At 37.6% G+C, this 17814-nt stretch overlaps 1 pseudogene; it reads right to left on the reverse strand.

Annotated features, from left to right (window-relative positions):
• Positions 1-6646: 6646 nt before the first annotated feature.
• On the reverse strand, positions 6647-7686 carry LOC112934886 (small ribosomal subunit protein uS2-like; annotated as a pseudogene).
• Between the last annotated feature and the right edge of the window lie 10128 nt (positions 7687-17814).

The following is a 17814-nucleotide window of genomic DNA, read 5'->3' on the forward strand; positions in this document are numbered from 1 at the left end:
TCTTCCAGTATGTAATTTTAATCAGTAATGCGGATTTAAGGTCAAGTGCACCTTTACTAAAACATTTTTAAATCGCTGAAGATTTCATTGTATTACAAAAACATTTTTGTTTCTTTAAACTTCAAATCCAGTCTACTTTCTCTGAAAATTATTCTACCCACCTCCCAATCTACTGCCTCTGTAAAATGTAAGTTATTGCTATGTATTAAATGAGGATTATAGAAAATTCAAGGCATCTTTTTAGTTCATTCTCATTATTGTGTCTGCTAAAGTAAAACCAAAGCAGTATGACTACAGGTTAGAATATTAAAAAGTGCATGTTTGAGACTATTAAAGTATTTCCAGCAAAATGTAGCAATTTCCCCGCATTTACCTTAGTAAATTATGGGTTGTTTAATGGATTGTTTCAGAGTAAGAAATGAAACTTATTTCTTGGAGCTATCTAATTTGTTCAATCGATTAGTATTCTTTACGATATTATGCTTAGGAAAAAAAACTATCAAAGTTAGTGAAAAATTACCAAAAAACTAGTGTTATAGATATTTTAAGACCTTTTAAAAAAAACAACTGTACAGTCTTTGGAACCCCAAGCCATTATTCATATGTTTATATGCTTATAGTTTCATTAGAACAACATCTGCTTTGTGAAACTAATTCCTGCATTTGAAAGTAATTTAATAGACACTGTGTCTGAGACTCTTAAGGACAAGTGTGAAATTGTTTTATCTTCATTTTCTGGAGCTCTGGACAGCTGATTGAGACAGTACAGAGAGCATCTGCTGGAGGGGTAACTCCTGGGATACTTGTCAAATTGATTGTGCTCAGAAACAACTGAGACACAAAAGAAAGAGAGCTTCTAATCACATTGCATTTAGAATGTTGTTCAAACGGAGAAACTATGTAATTTAGAGCTAGATAGCTTTGCTTGACATTTTAGAATTTTTAATTAACAGATTATTCTATTAGCTCATATATTTCTCTCCAGGTGACTGAAATGGATTTCCACTTGGGCTTTGTGTCCATATGCCAAGAATTTTTTGAATAAATAAGTAACACACTGATGTATTAATTCTGATTCCATAGGCAGACTGCTACACCAAGGGCAGGAAAATAAGTCATTCCGCTATGCTATGTTTTTGTTTTTGTTTTAAGTACATTGCCCGTGATTTTGTTTTGTCCGTATGATTGCCCTAATTTTCAGGAACCAACAATCATGCATACCTTATAAGGTGATTAATTTTCCAAAGCACAAATGAGAGATTTAGCTCTTATAAAGTTCTTGAAAGATTAAAGCATCACCCATTTTTTTTTCAAGTATATGCAAATCTTGTCATCGTCTATCATTGTCATTACTTTCTTCCATTGATAGAACTCTTTGTCCATATAACTGTTTGGAAATAAAAGTTCATACACTGTCAGAAGAAACCCGAAGAGTGCTAAATTGAAACAGATTCTTGTTTTTTGCTATTATTAGATTTGTTGCTGACTAAATGTCTGGAAAGAGAAGGAATCCAGTGTAAAACCATTGTAATAAATTAAAGATGATTAATTAACAGGTACGATAGAAATCCCCTTAGGAATACAATATACGTTGAGTGCCAACTATCCCAGATTGATGACAGCAAGAAGTACAATTAGCACTTTTTTCCCCTCTATTCTTTCGACACCCGGTGCTAGTTGGGACTAATGATGAGAAGATCAAATGATGAAGGGATGCTGAATATACCACTGGGGCATAAAAATTATTTGAGCTGAAGACACTTAGCATCAACAGATTCTCAGCAGAAAGGCTTTGTCTGAATACAAACCCCCCTAACTGCCTACAACTAGAGCCTTTCCAAAAATAAAATTCACCTGCCATAAATCTCCTTCGAGGGAAATTGACTCCTATTACCAAAAAGGAGAAGTCAGCACCTGGATGAGAAATCGCATAAACAAACATGGTCACAACAGGGTCGCACTTCCCCTAGAAGCTCCTAAAGTTCCACTTGTCTTTCCTAAAAGTCATTTGCTTTTTTCTTTACGTGACCTTTCTTCCCCTGTCCTTTTCCTATTAAGATGGTATATAAACTCCACATCCCTGCCACTTTTATGAGCCGCTTCCCTTGTGAGTTTTCATGAACTTATGTGCATAAACTTTGTCCTTGCTCCTGTTAATTTGTCTTTTATCAGTTGAATTTATAAGCTACAATAGACTAATCCTAAAGGAGTAGAGAAAAAAGCATTTTCCTCCCTGACAAGGACCATGATGATACAGTAATTAATACTCTGCTAAACTCTAGCTTCTGTTTCTTTATTTTTCTCTTCACTTTGTGGTCTTTCTATTCCCTAATTTAATGCTTAAAAACTGAGCTCTTTAAAAAAATTTATTTATTTAAGAGAGAGAGGGAGAGGGAGAGCTCAACAAGGGGGGGGAAGGGGCTGAGGAAGAGGGAGAGAATCTTCAAGTAGACTCCCCTCAAGACCCAGAGGTCACGACCTGACATTGAGAGTTGGACACTCAACCGACTGAACCACACAGATGCCCCTAACTGAGCCTTTTTCTTCTTCTTCTTCTTTTTTTAAAATTTCTTTTTCTCTTACATTTTGTTTGCTTCCTCACCATCATCCTAAAATCATTTTGTGACCTGCTAAGAGCTTGCTTTTCATTCACATCACCTGCAGGGAAATGAAGTACCTTGTTCCCATGGATTTCTGTGGCAGCGGCGTGCAGCGGCTGAGCACGCAAGGGAGGAGGGTGGAAGACAAAGGCAGTGCAATTCACGTGTCTCCTCGACGGCACATTCTCATCTTGACACAGATGTGGATGACTTGCAAGTGTTTTACGGCCACTTGAATTTGCATTTGCATTTTGAGTGTGTGTATACCCAGAGTGATAGATTCACTACGGGGACCGGAGCTGAAACAAAGTATTTCTAAAACATTATTAGATGTTTCTGAATAGACTCAATATTTAAAATATCATTCTCCATTTCTTTAATAATGAACATGTATTTTTAGTGAACACACCTAAGCATTAGCACAAGTAATATAAGAAATAGACTACGTTTGGCTTACTCACTCAGATTTATTGTAAAACTAAGGTTTTCACGTATGGCTAGATAATTGATACTGGCAGTTCATCTGCAGTGATCATTGCCACATCATTGGCACTACAGCCCAGGATATAGTAGCGTATTAGATAAATGACAATTAACTCAAATTTCCCTTGCAAATTCATGCTTCATTTCTCTGGCTAAAGAAAATATGACACTATTGCCTGTATGGTTATAGTTGTTGTACTTATTGCTTAAAGAGCTCCCCTCCATTTAGCATTTTCTGTGCAGCCAGGTATGAAATTAACCGGTGAGGCTACTTTGGGGGATTTTTTAAATTTTATTTTATTTTATTTTTTTGGTAGTTGATGTAACGCAAGTGAAGGGAAAAGAGGACAGAGCGATGATCTTTATGTTCTATTTGCAGCAAGTGTCAACAAAACATTTCCTCAGACGAACCTGTTCAAACTCCTAATTAAAACTCTCTTGGACTGACAGCTTTCAGAAATCACCTAAAGGATCATAAATGGCCATTTTTCACTTACTTAAGTGCTAGTATTCATGGTTATAGTATCATGTGAGAAGATGTCTGATTTGAAAGCAAACAGATGCAAAGTCCAACGGTATATGCCTATATCCTTAAGTGCTTTAATACATATAAAATAAGGAAAAAAATCATTCTCTTTATATGAAAATGAGTAGAACGATTCAGATATGTGAGTAACATTTCATTTTGTAGAACAGTATATCGAAATCACCCACTTGGGAGGTCCTCTTTTGAAAAGTTGTCCCCCCTGGGGTTGGGAATGGCATGGGGCAGTGGTTCTCAAATTTAAACACACATTAGGAAAAAAAAATTAGTGCTTATTAAAATGTAGATTGCTGAATCCACTCCGAGAGATTCTGCTTCAGCTGGGCTGCGGTGAAGGCCTAAGAATTTGCCTTTCCAACCAGTTCCCAGGTGACGCTGAGGCTGCTAGTGTGGCAACCACAATTGGAGAACTACTGGCACAGGGTGGAAAAGATTTTACAGATGATTCTTTTACCAACACTCTTGCAGGTGAAGTGGACTTAAATTTATAAAAGTCAATAAGAAATGAGGCAAAGTTATATGTATTTGTGTGTATACTTAGGTCTGTATACATTTTCTAAATCCAATTTGAAATAATATATCTCAGAAACTTGTGGCCATTCTTAATATGTTGGGACATCTGGAGAAATAGGAACAGAATTAGCTTTTTGATGTAATTTCTCGCTCACATACGCATATACTAAAGGCTTCACATTGATTATAAAAATATTATAATGACCGACCGAATGACTGAATGACTTCATACTGGTCAGGCTGACATCGAAATTAAATTTGTGCAGCGATGCTATTTGAGGCAATTGTCAAACTGAGGCCAAACCACCTTTCTTTTTTCCTCTGCAAAGGAAAGGTGGTGGTGTTTACTTGAGGATGGCTTTCCCGTAGCAAAGATTATACTGCTCTCTCTTTCATAAAAACAATTAGCCAATGATATACTTGAAAAAGATTGTCTAAGAAGAAAACATATTTGCACACTTAATTAATATTGACTACGTAAAACAGAGAGGAAAATAATTTACATCTGTCAACGTTTTCCAAATATTTGAATCATAAGAAACATTGAATTTTCTACACCCTGTTAGTAATTAGTTCACCACACTTACTAAGCCTTTATGTGGCTGGATATTTGTAATAAAACTAAGCACTAATATAAAATAGTTATGGTATCATAAGCATATGGTAATAATACAAGCTGATTGTTGCAGTTTCCTGTTATAATTCTGGAATCATTAAATGTGAATTCTGACTTGTCACCAAATATCACTAAAATATATTCCCAACATGCTGATGTTGGGAATTATTGGATTCCCAATTATTCCCAAAAATTATTGGATAATTTTTTTTTCCAACAGCAGTAGGGCATTTTACTTATTTCAAAAAGCAACACTTCAGTGTAGCCTAATATGGTGGTGATTTATCCATTGATAACTAGACTAATCAGAAAAGAAAAAAAAACAAGCCAGAAGTAAATGTATTTAAGTACATGATCAAAGTGACAACATTAAAAATAATAATAATAAAAATAAAAATAAATAAAAAATAAAAAAACACAAAGTGACATTTTTTTGCATGGTTTTTGGTCCAGTTTTATTGAGGGAAAATTGACAAATAAAATTGTCATATATTCAAAGTGTAGAATGTGATGATTTCGTATATGCATACATTGCAAACAGATGTCCACAATCAGGTTAATTAATACATCCATCACCTCACATAGTTAACTTTTTTGCTATGAGAACAATCATGTCAAACTCTTAGCAAATTTCAATTACACAATATAGTCTTATCCACTAGAGTCACCATATTATAGGGTAGATCTTCAGAATTCATTCATCTATCATTCATCATAGCTGAAGCTGTGTATGGTTTTACACCATCTCCATTTTCCCCACACCCTGCCTCTGGAAACCACGATCTTACTCTCTTTCTGAGTTGACTTTTTTTATTATTATTATTATTTCCACATCTGTGAACCACTATGCAGTGTTTGTCTTTCTCTATTTGATCCTCCGTATTCATCCATGTTGTTACAGATGCCAGGATTTCCTTTTTTTTTTCTTTTAAGGCTAAATAATATTCCATGTTGTATACCACATTTTCTTTATCCATCGTCAACAGGCACTGGGGTTATTCTCATATCTTGCTATTGTAAATAATGACACAACAACAAACATGGGAGTACAGATATATTTCTTCTCTGTATATTCTCAGAAGTGGGATTGCTGGATCCTATGGCACTTCTACTTGTCATCTCCTATGGACCCTACAAATGTGACATTTGCCAACAATACCCAAAAAGTTCTTTCTCTCCACATTCTCCCCGACATTTTCTCTTGTCTTTTTGATAATAGACATCCTAACAGCTGTAGGTAATATGTATTGCGACTTTTGCTAGGGATTGTATTGAGTCTGTAGATCACTTGGGTAGAAAGGATATTTTAACTATATGAGTTCTTACAATTCATGAATATGGATATCTTTCCACTTATGTTGGTCTTCTTCAATATCTTTCATCAATGATAGGTAGCTTTCGTTGTATCGCTGACCCTTGGACAACGTGGGTTTGAACCGCATGGGACCACTTATATGTAAATTTAAAAAAATACTAGTACAATACTATAAAGTATTTTCTCATTCTTATGTTATTTTTTTAAAGAAACCATTTCTTTTCCATCAACCTCATTTCCATTTTGTTTGCCTTTGTGAGAGAGCAGCTTGAGACCGTTCAGCTGTTTGTTCCCACCTATTTAGTGGCCTGAGGTATGGGAGCTGCCACCGGTTTTCAGGGGCAGGCAGGCTGAGCCCTCAGGTCTTCAGTAAGGAACAGCCAAGGGGCCCCTGGGTGGCTAAGTGTCTGCCTTGGATTCAGGTCGTGACCCAGGGTCTGGAGACCGAGCGCCATGCTTCTCCCTCTTCCTTTGCCTGCTGCTCCTCCTGCTTATCCTCTCTCTGTGTCAAATAAATAGATAAAATCTTTAAAAATGAATGAATGAATGAATGAATGAATGAATGTAAGGATCTGCTAAACAGAAGGCACTTGCACCCCTGCAAACCTGTTTGTAGCATCAGGTTGAGTAGCAGTGAACTCAGCATCTGGAGCAGTCCAGTCACCCTAAAATCCCTCCTTGTTTACTGCCTTTCCAGCTGACCCCCCACCCACTCTTCCTTTTCATTCTCTTCAGGATTTCTAGAAGTAGGGAATCCGGCATGACCCCCCCTCCATAGGTGTTCCCAGGAAATGGTGCCCCACATGTGCACAACTTCCCAGGCCCAGCATCTACCACCACGTCAGTCCCACCGAGCTTCCCTGTTGCTGCAAGGGATGACGATGTGCACACAGCCCAGAGGGGAATCTGTGTTACACGGGACGATGGTAGGGAGGTTGGCACAGACAGCTCTGTGGGAGGCCGGCGGTCAGGCCTGGGGTCAGTAACCAGTGGAAGCCTCAGCTCCTGGGAGGCTGCTTGCCTCTGGTTAGTGAGGGTTCCAGGCATGAAGCAGCTGGCCGTAGGAGGGGCTTTACCCTGGGTGGCTCAGCTGTTTAGCGCCTGCCTTCGGCCCAGGGCGTGATCCTGGAGTCCCAGGATCGAGTCCCACGTCGGGCTCCCTGCATGGAGCCTGCTTCTCCTTCTGCCTCTCTATCTCTATCTCTATCTCTATCTCTATCTCTATCTCTATCTCTGTCTCTGTCTCTGTCCCTGTCTCTGTCTCTGTCTCTATCTCTATCTATCATCTATCACTCATGAATAAATAAATAAAGTCTTAAAAAAAAAAGGAGTGGCTCTAGCAGCATCCACAAACTTCAGCACAGCTCGCTGGCCACTATTCCTGGACGACGTGACACTGACATCAGCTGCGTTTTCAAGGGCACCCATGACCTGAGCTGCCAGGAGAAGCTTCTCATGGGTTCTCTTGAGATTTATGATGTAAATGCCATCCCTTTTCCTTCCGTAGAGGTACTGCTCCATGTGAAGTCAGGGTCGGTGCCAGTAAGTGGGTTCTTGCTACGAGGAATTTGAAGCCGTTTTCCTTCATTTGCAGGACATCAAGGGCTCCAGGCATTTGGGGAGTTTCGCTTTAAGTTAGGACAGGAATGCAGAACGACACCTTATGGACCCTTCCTGGGATTGCGCAGAAAGATCCTCATGTTTTTCTTAAAAACACCCCCCCCGGCTTATTTTATTAAGAATACAGCATATAAAACATATAACTTCCAGAACATGTGTTAATCAACTTTATCACTAAGGCTTATGATCAACAGTGGGCCATTAGTAGTCAAATTTGGGGGAGTCAAAAGTTATACGCAGATTTTCAACTACGTGGTGGGGCGTCAGGACCCCTAATTATCATGTTGTTCAAAGGTCAACTCTATAGATCTTTCACCTCCTTGGTTAAATGTATTTTTATTTATACTTATTATAAGTGTACTCTTCTTTCTGATGCTACTGCAAGTGGTATTGTTTTCTTAATTTCTCTTTTCATACGTCGTTGCTACTATATGGAAACACAACTAATTTTTGCAGGTTGATTCTGTATCATACAAATTTACTGAGTTCATATATTAGTTCTAAGAGTTTTTTGATGGAGTCTTTAGAGTTTTCTACGTATAAGATCATGTCATCTGCTCACAGACATATTACTTCTTCCTTTCTGATTTGGATGCCTTTTTTTTTTTTTTTCTTTATCCTTGACAAATTGCTCTGGCTAAGGCTTGCAGTCCTACGCTGAATTGAAGTAGCAGGAGTGGGCGTCCTTATCTTGTTCTTGGTTATCCTCATCTTAGAAAGCATTTCACTGTTTAGTGTGATGTTATTATGGGTTTGTCGTATATGACCTTTATCATAGTTGAATTATATTCCACCCACACCAAATTTGTTAAGAATTTGTATCATAAAAAGATGTTGAACTTTTTTAAATGCCCTTCCTAGCTAGTGAGATGATTATAATTTTTGTCATATTATATATTTACTTATTAATTTTTTAAAAAAATTTACTTACTTTACTTAAGTAATTCAATTACTTAACGTATAATGTATTATAGGTTTTAGAGATAGAGATTAGTGATTCATCAATCTTTTTTTTTTAATTTTTGTTTATTTATGATAGTCACAGAGAGAGAGAGAGAGGCAGAGACATAAGCAGAGGGAGAAGCAGGCTCCATGCACCGGGAACCTGACGTGGGATTCGATCCCGGGTCTCCAGGATCGCGCCCAGGGCCAAAGGCAGGCGCCAAACCACTGCGCCACCCAGGGATCCCAGTGATTCATCAATCTTATGTAACACCCAGCACTCATTACATCAGGTGCCCTCCTTAATGCCTGTCACCCAGTTACCCCATCCCCCCTCCAGCAACCCTCAGTTTGTTCCCTGTGATTAAGAGTCTCTTATGGTTTGGCTCCTTCTCTGACTTCGTCTTGTTTTATTTTTTCCTCTCTTCTTCTATGATCCTCTGTTTTGTTTCTTAAATGCCACATAAGAGGGATCCCTGGGTGGCGCAGCAGTTTGGCACCTGCCTTTGGCCCAGGGAGCGATCCTGGAGTCCTGGGATCGAGTCCCACATCGGGCTCCCAGTGCATGGAACCTGCTTTTCCCTCTGCCTATGTCTCTGCCTCTCTCTCTCTCTCTCTCTCTCTCTCTCTCTGTGTGTGTGTGTGACTATCATAAATAAATTTTAAAAATGCCACATAAGAGTGAAATAACATGATAATTGTCTTTCTCTGACTTATTTCACTTAGCATAATACCCTCTAGTTCCATCCACATCATTGCAAATGGCAAGATTTCTTTCTTTCTCTTTCTTTCTTTCTTTCTTTCTTTCTTTCTTTCTTTCTTTCTTTCTTTTTCTTTCTTTCTTTTTTTCCCTCCCTCCCTCCCTCCCTCCCTCCCTCCCTCCCTCCCTTCCTTCCTTCCTTCCTTTCTTTCTTTCTTTCTTTCTTTCTTTCTTTCTTTCTTTCTTTCTTTCTTTCTCTTTCTTTCTTCTTTCTTTCTTCTTTCTTCTTTCCTTCTTTCTTTTTCCTTCCTTCCTTCCTTCCTTCCTTCCTTCCTTCCTTCCTTTCTTTCTTTCTTTTTTCTTTCTTTCTTTCCTTCTTTCTTTTTCTTTCTACCAGTAATATCCCATTATACACACACACACACACACACACACACACACACACCCCACATCTTCTTTATCCATTCACCTATTGATGGACATCAGGGCTCTTTCCATAGTTTGACTATTGTGGACATTGCTGCTATGAACATTGGGGTGCAGGTGCCCCTTGGATCACCATATTTGTATCTTTGTGTAAATACCTAGTAGTTCTGCTGGGTCATAGGGTAGCTCTGTTTTCATTTTTGAGGAACCTGTGGCTGTACCGGTTCACATTCTCACCACTAGTGTGCAAGAATCCCTCTTTCTCAGTATCCTCACTATCTGTCCTTTCCTGACTTGTTCACTTCAGCCATTCTGACAGGTGTGAGCTGGGATCTCAGTATGGTTTTGATTTGTATTTCCTTGATACCCAGTGACATGCAGCATGTTTTCATGTGTCTATTGACCATGTGTATGTCTTCTTCGGAGAAATGCCTGTTCATGTCTTCTCCCATTTCTTGACTGGATTGTTTGTTCTTTGGGTGTTGAGTTTGATAAGTTCTTCATAGATCTTGGATACTAGCCCTTTGTCTGATATGTCATCTGCAAATATCTTCTCCCATGGTTGTCTTTTGGTTCTGTCGACTGTTTCCTTTGCTGTGCAGAAGCTTTTTATCTTGATGAAGTTCCAATAGTTCATTTTTGCTTTTGTTTCCCTTGCCTTTAGAGGCACATCTAGTAAGGAGTTGCTGTGGCCAAGGTCACAGAGGCTGCTGCCTGTGTTCTCCTCTAGGATTTTGATGGATTCTCACATTTAGGTCTTTCATCTGTTTTGAGTCTATTTTTGTAGATACTGTGATCAAATGGTCCAGTTTCCTTCTTTTGCATGGGGCTGTCCAATTTTCACAACACCATTTTTTGGGAAGATTGTCTTTTTTCCATTGGATATTCTTTCCTGCTTTGTCAAAGATTAGTTGACCATAGAGTTGAGGTCCATTTCTGGGTTCTCTCTCCTGTTCTATTGATCTATGTGTCTATTTTTGTCTACCATAGACAGTACCATACTGTCTTAATGATTACAGCTTTGTAATAGAGCTTGAAGCCCAGAATTGTGATGACACCAGTTTGGTTTTCTTTTTCAACATTCCTTTGGCTATTTGGGGTCTTTTCTGGTTGCATAAAAATTGTAGGATTATTTGCTCCAGCTCTGTGAAAAAAGTTGATGGTATTTTGACACGGCTTGCATTGAATGTGTAGATTGCCCTGGGTAGCATTGACATTTTCATGATATTCGTTCTTCTAATCCATGATCACGGGATGTTTTTCCATTTCTTTGTGTCTTCCTCAATGTCTTTCATGGGTGTTTTATAGTTTTTTGAGTACAGATCTTTTGCCTCTGTGGTTAGGTTTATTCCTAGGTATCTTACGGTTTTCAGTGCAAATGTAAATGGGATTGAGTCCTTAATTTCTCTTTCTTCAGCCTCATAGTTAGTGTGTAGAAATGCCACTGATTTCTGTGCACTGATTTTTGTATCCTGCCACATTGCTGGATTCCTGTATGAATTCTAGCATTTTTTGGGTGGAGTCGTTTGGGTTTTCCACATAGATATCACATCATATACAAAGAAAGAGTTTGACTTCTTTGTAAATTCAAATGCCTTTTCTTTCCTTTTGTTTTCCGATTGCTGAGGCTAGGACTTCTAGTACTATGCTGAATAGCAGTGGTGAGATGACAGTGGACTTTCCTGCCATGTTCCAGACCTTAGGGAAAACTTCTCAGTTTTTCTCCATTGAGAATGGTATTTGCTGTGGGCTCTTCATATATGGCTTCTATGATAGTAAGGTATGTTCCCTCTATCCCTACACTGTGAAGAGTTTTAATCGAGAAAAGATGCTACATTTTTTTATAATGCTTTTTCTGCATCTATTGAGAAGATTATATGTTTCTTGTCCTTTCTTTTATTGATGTTGTGTATCACATTGATTGATTTGCAGATGTTGACCCACCCTTGCAGTCCAAGAATAAATCCCACTTGGTCATGGTGAATAATCCTTTTAATGTTGGATCCTATTGGCTAGTATTTTAGTGAGAATTTTTGCATCTGTGTTCATCAGGGATATTGGTCTGTAATTCTCCTTTTTGGTGAGGTCTTTGTCTAGTTTTGAGATCAAGGTACTACTGACCTCATAGAAAGAGTTTGGAAAATTTCCTTCCATTTCTATTTTTTGAAACAGCTTCAGAAGAATAGGTATTAATTCTTCTTTAAATGTTTGGTAGAATTCCCCTGGGAAGCTATCTGGCCCTGGACGCTTAACTAGCTGAGCCACCCAGGTGCCCCTGGGCTGTATGATCTTTTTAATGTGCTGCTGATTTTTTTGTTGTTGTGGATAATATCGTGCTCAACAATCTATACATTCAATTTTGCGTTTTTGTCAGTCAAGGATCTTGCCCTGCATTTATCTTTTCTTATAGTGTCCTGTCTGGTTTTGGTATCAGGGTGACACCATAACTTCATAAAATGAGTGTGGAAGTGTCACCTCACCCCACCGCCTTGAGTTTTGTGGAAGAATTTGAGAAGTATTGGTATTTATTTTTTAAAAAACATCTGATAGAATTCACCAGTACAGTCATCTGTTTGTGGGCTTTTCCTTGTTGACAGTTTTTTGATTCCTGCTTCAAACTCCTTACTCATTTTAGTCTATTCAGATTTTTTACTTGCAAATCATGAAATATCTTGTATGACCCTTCACATCCAGGCTCTATCTTCTTTAAGCTAGTTGGTATGAGATGTAGGCAGCATAGAGTTGAGTCTTTTTGAAAAAATTTAATCCATGCCGCCACTTTGTGTCTTTTGATTAGAAAATTTAGTCCATTTATTTAAAAATGATTATTGGTAAGTATGAGCCCAAAGGGGTGAGCTATGAGAAATGCTCACACACCTGTTTAGAAACTGCTTCTTTGTTTCCTATGGTCCTGTGGCTGAGCCCTGTTGGCTCTCAGAGCTAGAGGATTTGGGGAACTGCCTTCAGGTGGTCGCCTTAAAGTTGGGGTGCTAGATGTGTAATATAAACCCTTGAGTTCAGGGTTCCCTCTTGATTATAAGGCTCTGTGCTGGAGGGAGTGGTTTATGGTAACAGTGTGTCTCTCTTTCTTATCTGTTTTGATACATTGCCCAAATTAAGAGTAAATCTATTAATTTCTGGGTTTCTCTCAGGATTTATTCATGTGTAGCTATATATACATAGTACATTCATGAGATGTGGGAAAGTCAGGAATCTACTATCTTGTCATCTTGGTGAGGTCTACCAAAGTGACCGTATTTTTATAATGCCAGAATGTCTCTGCTTCAAAATATGTGGCTCTTGTTAAAATATTTCATTACTTTACTTCATTTTATTTTGCATTTGTATTTATTTTGTTTTTTTTTTTTATTATTTGGTTAGAAATCCTGATTTTAGAGACCCACACAGGTTCTAGTTTTTTTTTTTTTTTTTTCAAATTTTTTATTTATTTATGATAGTCACAGAGAGAGAGAGAGGCAGAGACACAGGCAGAGGGAGAAGCAGGCTCCATGCACCGGGAGCCTGATGTGGGATTCGATCCCGGGTCTCCAGGATCGCGCCCCGGGCCAAAGGCAGGCGCCAAACCGCTGCGCCACCCAGGGATCCCAAGTTTTTAGAAATTTGATTTATTATGATGTTGTTCATTTGACACCCTATGCAACTTTAATAATTTTATACATATTCATAATCTGTTTTCTGGCAATTGAGTCCTCTGAAATTACATCTTCCTTTTTCCCCAACTGTAAGGCATCATTTTCTTTAGAATCTGCAGATGTCATCAAATAAAAAAATATATATATGGCTTCAGTACCGCAGAATACTTAAAGCTGGTTTCAAAATGTTACTCTTGGTGCTGTGCAAATTTCCAAAGTATAAATTCATTTTGTTTAATATGTTATCAGCTTAACAGATGGTATTCATGTGTGGGCATCCAAAAGACCATAGATGAGCATCAAGTATGTATGTCTGAGAGGAGAACTTCAGGCCAAGAATTTTGAGGCTGTTATCTTTTCTGAATATCTGCACCTCAGTGTCAATGACTTTGTGAAATCAGGAGCAGTAAAGAGGGGAATGAAATCTTTCACTATAAGCAGCATAACATGGAAAATCTGAAACTGATCTCCTATTCTTCACCTACACTTAAAAAAAAAGGCTTAAAAAAACATCTTGGTATAAGTGGAAGTTGTACACATAAGACAAGTGATTGTGTTGAAAAAAGATTTGAATAACATTTCATATATGCCATATAGAGCTTGTATGACAATTTTCAAAAACTATATATAAAAATGTTATTTTTGCTTGTATATTTGTGAATTATGAATTAAAAAAAAACACACAGCAGAGAGGGTCCTGGGTTCAGACAGCTGAGCTTCCAACTCTTGATTTCAGCTCAGACCATAACCTGAGGGTTATGAGATTGAGCCCCACGTTGGGCTCTGGGCTGAGTGCAGCATCTAGTTAAGGTTCTCTCTCCCTCTTTCTACTCCTCCCCTCACTCAAGTGTGCACTCTCTCTCTCTCTCTCAAATAAATAAAATCTTTAGAAACAAACCAATAAGGCATATAGTGAGTATATGTTTTTATAAAAATACATATGATTTCTTTGATGATTTTCTTTTTTTTAAGATTTTATTTATTTATTAGAGACAGAGAGAGAGAGGCAGAGACACAGGCAGAGGGAGAAGCAGGCTCCATGCAGGGAGCCCGATTGGGACTCGACCCCGGGTCTCCAGGATCATGCCCTGGGCTGAAGGCGGCCCTAAACCACTAAGCCACCAGGGCTGCCCTCTTTGATCATTTTCAAGTTAGTTTGAAAGTGGAATTTTCAACTTCTGCTTTTTATAAATGAGGAAATCCGAAGCACACAAATGCTGAGAAAATTCTCAAGGCCGTCAGTGAATTAGAGCAGTCCTGAGGCTAACACTTGATTTAGGACTCCCAAAGTCATCTTTTTCCTGTTATTACCTGAATGACTAAAAAAATAGTTTGTGAACCTCTACTTAAAAGATATCTGCAGATAGCAGCTGGAAACAATCCATTTCAATATAAAGAATTAAAGACAAGGTACAAGTTAAGAGGCACAATTTCTCAATGGATTAAGAATGATGGCTATGGATCCACAATGACTTGGGTCATATGGCACCACTGCCATTTTGCATTTTTGTAACTTTCTATAATTTATTTTGGTTGTAAATGCTTTCTTTATCTGCTCAATGGGGACTTTAAAAACGATTGCTTTATAGGGGCATTAAATAAATATATACATTGAAGCATGTACCATAGTGCCTGGAACAAAGCCACATTCAATACATGTTATCCAACATTATCATTTGCCAGTGGGCTACACTTGGAATTATTATCTCCATTTTGTAGATAAGGAAACTAAATATTTGAAGTTAAACAACTTACCCAAGGTCACACAACTAATAATTGCTGGGGCCATAATTTGAACAGGGAAATAAGTAACTTCAAAAATTATGCTCCACCATCTGCTCCACCAACAACAAGATTGGTCTTCCCTCTAGTTCACCTCAAGCTATTTATATCAATCCTGGGAACCTATTGGGCCCTGGCCCACAAGCTATTCTAAGTAGATTTCCCTGGTTCATGTCCCAGACTGTGCCAGATGCAGAGAGGTTCAGGGCCAGAAACCACACAGAAATGGGGATGAACATTTCTCAAATCATGCTGATTTTGTTTTCAGTTACATTAAATTCATTCAGTTCTCTGCTCAAGGTCTAGATTAACATGCAGTATACAATGAGGTTGATAATCTAGTATGCATAGAAATGTAGAAATCTCTATGCAAAAAGTATGTGAGAGTACAAGACGGTATAATAATATGCAATAATTCCATAACCACCAAACCAGGATAATCAGGGTTGTTAAAAGCTAATCTTTCCTAAAAGAAATTTCCATAACTGTTTAGGATATTTCAGAAAAGTAGGGATCCCTGGGTGGTGCAGCGGTTTGGCGCCTGCCTTTGGCCCAGGGCACAATCCTGGAGACCCAGGATCGAATCCCACTTCGGGCTCCCTGCATGGAGCCTGCTTCTCCCTCTGCCTGTGTCTCTGCCTCTCTCCCTCTCTCTCTCTCTCTCTCTCTCTGTGACTATCATGAATAAATAAATAAAATCTTTAAAAAAAAGGTATTACGTGATAACTCTATCTGTCAAGTAAATGTATAAGTGTAGATTTTATAGTAATACTACCTCAACCATGTTAAAAACTATAAAAAAAAAACTATAAAAAATGCTTTGTAAAGAGATTACATAGAGACAAATTTATTGATTAATATAACTGTATAATCTAGAAAACTTTTATTGCAGCCTTGTCTGTAGTGGCAATGTTTTGGAAACAACTATCCACCAATAAGAAAATGGTTAGATCAAGGAATATCTTTATTATAATGATCTATAATAGTGAACATAAATTAACTAGAGCAAAATGTATGAATGTTCACAAATCATACAAAGAGAATATTGATTAAAGAAAGCTAATGACGATTACTACTCAATACCAAAAGTACTATGTACTTTCATGTATGGATAAGTACATAAATAACAGATATAATAACATAACACATTTTAAAATAGTTTTCATCAGTTTTGGGGGAAGAAAGTGAAGTAAGATGATGACAATACCATGGGAAGTAGACCGTATCCATAATATTGTACTCTTTGCCAGTGGGCTACACTTGGAATTATTATCTCCATTTTGTAGATAAGGAAACTAAATATTTGAAGTTAAACAACTTACCCAAGGTCACACAACTAATAATTGCTGGGGCCATAATTTGAACAGGGAAATAAGTAACTTCAAAAATTATGCTCCACCATCATAAATAACAGATATAATAACATGCTTCGGAATAATACATAGCACATTTTAAAATAGTTTTCATCAGTTTTGGGGGAAGAAAGTGAAGAAAGATGATGACAATACCACGGGAAGTAGACCGTATCCATAATATTGTACTCTTTAATGAAAACTAATATGAACCAAATATGACAAAATATTAACAATGACTACATCTAGATATTTCATACTAGTGCATTATTGTCTTATGTTTTTGGTTTTGTCTTTTTGTGTAAGTTTGTGATACTTCAAATAAAATATTAAAAGTATTACTTTCAGTCCGGCAATATATACCTATACTCAAAGTTTTCAACATTCTCAATATAATTTTGTTTCAGTGATTTTTTTAATATGCTCTGATAAACTTTACTCCTCAACTTTCCCTGGTTTTCTGTATATGAAAAAGGTAAGAGAAATTTTGTGTGAATCCCCTGAAGAAATGCTACATTTTCTTCACCAGCCAGAACTCCTTTTTGTTTGTATTCCCCAGATAATTACCCCTGAACTTTATTTTGTGTTTCCTGTGTAGCAGTCATTTTTATAGCACCAGTATTCATTACCTTGATCCCTGACCATGTTACAGCACAGTTTTTCTTTTTTATTCTTTTTTTTTTTTTTTAAAGCAGTTTGTGTTGGCATGTGGGCAAACAACAGAAGAGAATTTTCTTGGGCTCTTCTCTCTATTCCCTCACAGTATAAAAAAAAATAAAAATAAACATTTCCCAACTTTTTATAAATACCTTTATTAGAACCCGGTGGAACAGGTACTAGATTGTTTTTTTTTAACTCCAAAGGGCAGAATTAGCACCAAGGGTTATACATTTTATAGAAACACTTCTGTTCATTTTGAGAAAGAACTTGTTTGTTTGTTTGTTTGTTTTTTTGCAATTTTATGACAGATTGTAATTGGTTTTCATTTGAAGGATTCAAGATTCTATTATTAAGAAAGAGATGGAATGACAGCTCCTTTCTGCAACACAACCCCCACCCCCACACCCCCACCCCACAAAGACACACTTCTGGGAAGGTCTAGAAGTTACTGCTGCGTGTATCAGACTGGGCACAATGATTTCCAAGGTGCTTATAAATATAGAGTCCATTTTGCAAACACAAATATTAGACACCAATATAGTTGTTCATTTCCAGCAATGTAAGAAAATAATAGTAGTCAATAGGGGCTTTTTTATTTTATTTTATTT

The sequence above is a fragment of the Vulpes vulpes genome, chromosome 3 (genome assembly GCF_048418805.1).
Source record: "Vulpes vulpes isolate BD-2025 chromosome 3, VulVul3, whole genome shotgun sequence".
Lineage (NCBI taxonomy): Eukaryota > Metazoa > Chordata > Mammalia > Carnivora > Canidae > Vulpes > Vulpes vulpes.